Below are 5,500 nucleotides of genomic sequence, written 5' to 3'. Positions count from 1 at the left end.
AAATTTAAAAAAAATACTTCAAATATTATATTGAAAAGGTATAGAGAGAGTGAACATCCTTTTCTTCTTGGCTAAAATGAAAATGCTTTGAGTTTCTATCTATCTTAGGGTGATGTTGGCTACAGGTTACTAAAAATTATCTTTATTACACTGGGGTATGCCCCTCATACTCCTGGTCTTATTATGAAGGGATGCTGAATTTTATCAAAAGCGTTTTCTTCATCTAATGAGATGATCATGTATGACTTTGTCTTTCACTTTATGTGGCAGATTATGTTTACTGATTAGCTTATGTTGAACAATCCCTGGGTCACTGGAATGAAGCCAACTTGATCATTATGAATAATCTTTTTTATGTGTCCTTGAATTCAGTTTGCAAGAATTTTGTTGAGAATTTTTATCTATATTCATCAGAGATATTGGTCTATAACTTCTTTTATTGCATCTGTATGTTTTTGGTGCCAGGATAATAGTGGCTTCACAATAAGAATTTAGAAATGCTCCTTTAGTTTCTATTTCATGAAATAATTTATCAGGCACTTCACTGGTGTTAGTTTTCTTTGAAGGTCTGGTAGATTCTGTCTGGAGACAGAATCCATCTGGTTTGGGGTTTTTTTTTTTTTTTTTGGTTAGGAGATTTTTGTTTTGTTTATTTTTTGAGACAGGGTTTTAGTGTGTGTGTGTGTGTGTGTGTGTGTGTGTGTGTGTGTGTGTGTGTGTGTGTGTGTGTGTGTGTGTGTGTGTGTGTTTCCCTGGCTGTCCTGGAACCTACTCTCTAGACCAGACTGGCCTCAAAGAGATCAGCCTACCTCAGCCTTCCAATTGCTGGATTAAAGATGTGAACCACTACTGCCTGTTCTTGGTTGGGAGAATTTTAATTACCACTTCTATTTCCCTAGGGGTTATGGATGTGTTTAAATCGTTTATTTCATCTTGACTTAACTTCAGTAGGTCATACATATATTTTTAAAAACTTTATCCATTTCTTTTAGGTTTTCAAGTTCATGGTAACACATATTTTTAAAATAAGTCCTTATGATTCCCTGAATTAACTCAAGAGTCTGCCTTTTCATCTATAACTTTATTAATGTTGATCCACTCCCTGTGTCTGTCAATCTTGTTTTCTCTAAGGATGAACTCTTCATTTCACTGATTCTTTTTATTGTTTTTTGTTTGTTTTTATTTCATTGATTTCAGCCCCAAGTTTAATTATTTCTTAGGTTTGGGTATCATTTCTTCTTTTTATAGAGATTTCAAGTGTTCTCTTAAGTTGTTAATGAGATCTTTCCTATTTAGGAACTTGGTGCTATGAACTTGCTGCTTAGGACTGCTTTAATTGTGCCCTTCGGGTCTATATATGTTGTATTTTCATTCAATTCTAAATTTTTTAAAAAAAAGAAAAAAAGAAAAGAAAATACTTAAAAGCTGGGCATGGTAGTGCATGCCTTTAATTCCAGTACTCGGTAGGCAAAGGTAGATTGATCTCTGAATCTGAGCCAGCCTGGTGTGCAAAGTAAATTCTAGGACAGCCAAAGCTACATAGAAAAACCCTGTCTCAAAAAACAATAAACAAACAAACAAATAAAATAATTCCCTCTTGGTCCAGAAATTGGAACTAGCCTAGATGTGTATGCTAGCTAGTTTTAGGTCAACTTGACACAGTAGAGCTATCTAAAAGGAGAGACCCTCAATCAAGAAAATATCTCCCTAAGAGTCTGCTGGAAGGCATTTTCTTAATGATTTATTGGGGAATGTAGTGGCATTTCATTTGTATTTTAATAAATAAATCTTGCCTGCGGATCAGAAAAGTAAAACAGCCACAATGGCCAGCCTTACAGACCAGGTAGTGGTGACACACCTTTAATCCCAGTAGCCACACTAGCTTGCCACAGAAACCAGGCTGTAGTGGTGTACAACCTATATCTCAGAACTAGACAGGATTATAAAACAGGAGCAGACCTCTCAATCTCATTCTGAGGTTTCCTGGAGGCAGGATCGCCATTTTCAGACTGAGAGTGAGGTAAGTCAATGGCTGGCTGCTTTGATTTTTCTGGTCTTCAGGTTGAACCCCAATATCTGTCTCTGAGTTTTTATAATTGTGCTTCAGGAAAGTGAAGCCCATTGTGTATAGTGCCATCCCTGGGCTAATGGTCCTAGGTTCTATAAGAAAGCAGGCTGAGCCACATAGGAGAGTGGCCCCTACACCTCACCTAGGCAACACAGTAGAGATGGCCCTGAAAGTGTAGGTGTAGGAAAACTGACCCTGAGAACACAAAAGTCTGAGAACTGGTCCTGACCCCTACCCATTGATGCAAGGAGTGAACTAGCCAGGACAGTGCTGGAGTGAAGGCGAAGGCGGAAGTCACAAACGATCCCACACCAGTTTGGAATTATGATTAATAGAATGGTTATTTATTTAAAGGGGAAAAACTTACAGATCACCGTCCCAGACAACAGCCCTCTGCGCAATCAGGAAGGGAGTCTAGTCGCCAGAAGCAGAGCAGGAAGTAAGAGAGGGTGAGGAGGAAAGTGGCAGCTTTTTTAAAGAGAGAGAACACGCCCCAATGGGCTGGTATCTCAGCAGCTATTGGCTGGAGGAGCGGAAGGACCTCCTGCAACACTGGAGAGTCCACTCTGGTGGTAAACACTGGGGAGAACTGGCAGGTTGACCAACCCTGCAACTACCCAGGTCCAGAACCAGGGTTATGTGTTGGCCTATCCCAACATCCACCCCACTAATCCCAGGGCGAGGGCGGTATTCAGTCCTGTGGACCCAGGGCAGCAATGGGATGTCCAAGAAGAGTACCAGTGAGGGCCAGTATTGATGGTGCAATGAAGACGAGGGGCTTCAAACCAGACCAATGACTCTTTTCCTTTTGTAAATTTTATATACATTGTTCTGCCTGCATGTATGCCTGCATGCCAGAAAAGGGCACTGGATCTGACTATAGATGGTCATGAACCACCATGTGGTTGCTGGGAATTGAACTCAGGAACTCTGGAAGAACAGCCAGTGCTCTTAACCTCTGAATCATCTCTCCAGCCCCCAGATTAATGATTCTTTCTGACAAATGTCAGCATGTAAAAATAAAGGAGTTTACTGCATGTCTCATTACATCACACTGCAGCTTCAATGATGAGATTTTCTCCTTCTTTTTCCCTTTTTTCATTTCCCTCTTAAATTTTGTTTTACTTTGGGGTGGGGAAGGAGATGGGTGGGATCAGGAGGCATGATGTGAAAGGCACAAAGAAGAGAGAGAAAGAGGAGAAAGGGAAGAAGGGAGGCAGGGAGGGAGCGAGGGAAGGAAGAAAGAAGGCTAAGCAAACCATGTAGAACAAGCCAGTAAGTAGCACCCCTCCATGGCCTCTGCATTGGCCTCCAGGTTCCTGTCTTATTTGAGTTGCTGTTCTGACTTCCTTCAGTGATGGCCCACAATGTAGAAGTGTAAGCCAAATAAACCCTTTCCTCCCCAACTTGATTTTGGTCATGCTGTTTTGTCACAGCAATAAAAAACCCTAAGTAGAATAATTTCTATCAACTGATGAACAATGTGACATAGAAACAAACGCACAAGGAAATGGGCAGAGCCGGAAACAACCACTCTGGTGAGTGACCCAGACCCCACAAGGAAATGGGCGGAGCCGGAAACAACCACTCTGGTGAGTGACCCAGACCTCAAAAGGCAAATACTTTATTTTTATCGTATGCGTAGAAGTTAATTTTAAGTTTTAGATGTGTGCTTCAATCCGAATAACCGCAGGTGTTAGATAACTAGGTAAGGAACCAGGGTAAGAAAGGAGATAGTCTACAAAAAGGGAAATAGAATAGTGTTACAAAGAGATAAAGAAAAAAGTAGAATAAGAGGGTTAATATCAAAGTAGTAAAAATAAGTGTGCAAATGAAAAAGTAGTGAAATCTATAAAATAATGAGTTGAGTTTAGTGATGATAACTAGAGAGTGAGAAAATCTTTTAAAAAAATAGTTTTATGTCTAAAAATTGGACCAGATATTTTTGCAAATTAAAAACAGATTGTAAAGAGAGGGTTGGAGTTGGAAAATTCCTGTTCATCAAATTAAAAACAAGAGCTCTACTTATTTAAAAACAACACTTAATGTTGTCAAGTTACATTCTTTGTTCTACCATTTTTACAGGGGCTGAGTCCACGAGGACGCTGCAGGAGGTATGTAAGTGGCCCTTGAAGACACTACAAGAAAGAAGGCAACATATTCCTAATACCCCAAGAAAAGTGTGTTCCCAGACCAACAACTGGACTTGATTAAAAAGAAACCCTAGTCCAGGCTCCACATGGCTACGTGACAACACACATGAGAAATGCTCCATTTCTCACGGCCTCTTGCACAGTGACTGACACCGTTGAGTCTGCTTCCTTCCTTCTTCTTGCACAGTGACTGACACCGTGAGTCTGCTTCCTCCCTTCCTCTTGCACAGTGACTGACACCGTGAGTCTGCTTCCTTCCTTCCTTCCCGCATGTTTCTACATTCTTTCCACTGACGAAACCTTCTTAAAGGGACATCATGAAAAAGACAAAGTGCTCCTTCGGCAACACATATACTAAAACTGGAACGATACAGAGAAGATTAGCATGTCCCCTGCGCAAGGATAATACGCAAACTCGTGAAGCCGTCCATATTTTTTTTGTTATAAGCATCAATGTGACACTTGCAGAATACTACAACGTGGGACATTGTTTCTCCATATTTGGAAGATAAATTTATGTGTAGACTGTTTTTGTAAGATATAGTTAATAACTAAAAATCTATTGAAACGGTCTTGCAACAATGTGTGCCCAGATGCTTCATGCAAGCATTGCTGCCACAGACTTTTCTATTTTTAGAAAGGGTTTTTATGGATCAATGCCCCAGTTGTCAAAGTCCAACGTTGGTGTTTTCAGTCTTTAAAATGTCACCTGTAAAATGGGCGTTATTTATGGTTTTTTTGTATTCCTGATTATTGTACGTACAGTGTAAAGAAAGTCTGTACATTGGGTTATAACACTAGTATATTTAAACTTACAGACTTATTTTGTAAACCATCATCTTAATGTACTGTAATTAACATGGTTATAATATGTAAAATTCCTCCCTGACACACAACTTTGTGTGCAATAAACCAATTTTGCTTGCAATAAAATCTTGAAAAATAAAAAAGATAAAGTAAGTATAAATAAAGGTTCACTTTTGCTTTAAATTTGTGCATTTTTACTTCCATAAAAGGATAAAAGATAAACAAGTTTTTCACATAATTAATTAAAGTTACAAATGTATATAACATTACTTTTATAGTAGATCAAACTGCTGGGACAGTAGAATTGCTGCTGTCTAAAAAAGCATGGTATTTAAAATGAAGGATAAAAAAATAGATGACAAGCGGGCGGGCGCGCGGCGCGGCGGCAGAGGCGGCGGAGCCTGAGCTGGGATGTAGAGGCGGCGGCGAGAGCAGGCGTCCGAGCAGAGCCAGAAGAGGAGAGCCTCGCCCC

At 39.9% G+C, this 5,500-nt stretch overlaps 1 protein-coding gene and 1 non-coding gene across 2 annotated transcripts in view; one reads left to right on the top strand and one right to left on the bottom strand.

The window, feature by feature from the left end:
- The window catches only part of Ttc28 (tetratricopeptide repeat domain 28), a 511,718-nt gene that overhangs the window by 451,006 nt on the left and 55,212 nt on the right, over positions 1–5,500 (bottom strand). The window lies entirely within an intron of this gene.
- On the top strand, positions 4,553–4,658 carry LOC113458316. The gene has a single exon (XR_003378705.1). It is a non-coding gene; the product is annotated as a U6 spliceosomal RNA (small nuclear RNA).

Source organism: Microtus ochrogaster, chromosome 2 (assembly GCF_000317375.1).
Source record: "Microtus ochrogaster isolate Prairie Vole_2 chromosome 2, MicOch1.0, whole genome shotgun sequence".
NCBI classification, from domain to species: Eukaryota; Metazoa; Chordata; class Mammalia; order Rodentia; family Cricetidae; genus Microtus; species Microtus ochrogaster.
The sequence above is the reverse complement of the archived record's forward strand: the minus strand, read 5'-3'. Positions and strand labels throughout refer to the sequence as shown.